Source organism: Gavialis gangeticus, unplaced genomic scaffold (genome assembly GCF_001723915.1).
Source record: "Gavialis gangeticus isolate Ggan-Ray unplaced genomic scaffold, GavGan_comp1, whole genome shotgun sequence".
Classification (NCBI taxonomy): Eukaryota; Metazoa; Chordata; order Crocodylia; family Gavialidae; genus Gavialis; species Gavialis gangeticus.
The window spans coordinates 33,082,361-33,083,874 of NW_017729028.1; positions in this window are offsets into that span (position 1 = coordinate 33,082,361).

Genomic DNA, 1,514 nt, shown 5'->3' on the forward strand with positions numbered 1-1,514 from the left:
TGCTCTTCCTGCCATGGCAGGGGGTCGGACTAAATGATCTGCTCAGGTCCCTTCCGACCCTAGAAACTATGAATCTCTGTTTTTCTCAATTTTCCACCTGTCTGGTGGGGATAACATCATTTCCCTGCCTCCCAGGGGCATGAGGAGAGGGGATTGTTTGAGAAGTCCTTACAGACCTAAGCTGAAAGGATGGAGATCAGATAATGAGAGAAAGGGGGACATAAAATTCATTCAGTGATGGGCCCAGAGGTCATGATGAGCAGAGCAGTCCCATATGGGGAAAAAAAACTCTCAAGTCCCATCTCAACCCAGCCTAAGCTCTGAAGCTTGCATGTCTCACCTCCCTGATTTCCATATGAAACCGGCAAGCATCCTCCATCCCAGCCTCTCAACCTGGGACTTCGGATATTCCCAAATCCACTGGCAGGAAGCCTACTTGCAGGCCCAAGGCCAGAGGTCTTGAAGTTCGGATGCCCCCAGGTACTACAGGTGAGAATCCTCCATCCCTGACTCTTTACTGTGGGACTTCAGATACTCCCTACACTTGATCTTAGCCCACAAGAGGCCCTATGCTTTATATGATCAAGGATTTCTTCGGGTGCTATCACAGCTGCAGAACCACTCTGATGCTATCGTACGGGCAAGTCACTTCACGCCTCTGGCCCTCCCATAGCTGCACAGCTGCATGCATTTGCCGGCCTGCTGGGTCGCTCTAGCAGCTCTGTAATGATCAAGCTGCTTCCCTTGGAGCCAACTACATCCTGAAAAGTGCTGGACTGTTTACTACCCAGCGCTGGGATCTCAGGGCCTGAGCTTGCCTTTGTGCCCTTTCCTGTTTCATATGGAAATCAGGGAGGTGAATCATGAAAAGCCAAGGGGAGTGAGAAAGGTTTGCAAGATGGACCCATGAGCCGCCAACTCGGCACTGTCTACGACCTGCCCGACTGCTTTAATGCTTCCTCTTGTGCCATCAGGGCCATGTCGTACAGCCCACCGGAGCCACAGGTGTCAGGGAATGAGCGTGCTGCGTGGGGCTGGATGCAGACGGTTTGCATGGCAACCTGAGCTAGCAAATCATTCCCCTGCGAGCTGCAGCCAGGCGAGAGACGGAGGTGGGGGGAGACATTCTCACTCCTGCCTTTTCTGTGCCTCCATGTGAGGCTCTGGCTTGAAATGATCAGCCTGTCGCTATTGCTGCTTGCCTGTCAGCAACATGAGATATCTCTGCCTATGCTGAGGGCATGGAAACACAGAGGCAGCTCTGCCTATCATGAGGGCATGGAAATCCTCTTCTGATCACATCCATCGGAAACCTCCCTGATGCCAAAACAGTCTCTATCAGTCCTTTTCCCGCTGACCCTCATGAGAGCTGGAAAGAGCACAGTGGGTTAAATGTATCTCCTGGATAATAGAGTTTGCATCCTTTGTCCCCATCCTGTTCTCTCAGAGGGCAGAAACCCTTTTTTGGGATTGAAACCAAAGGTGATTTCCCAAATTGGTTTAACATAGCAATG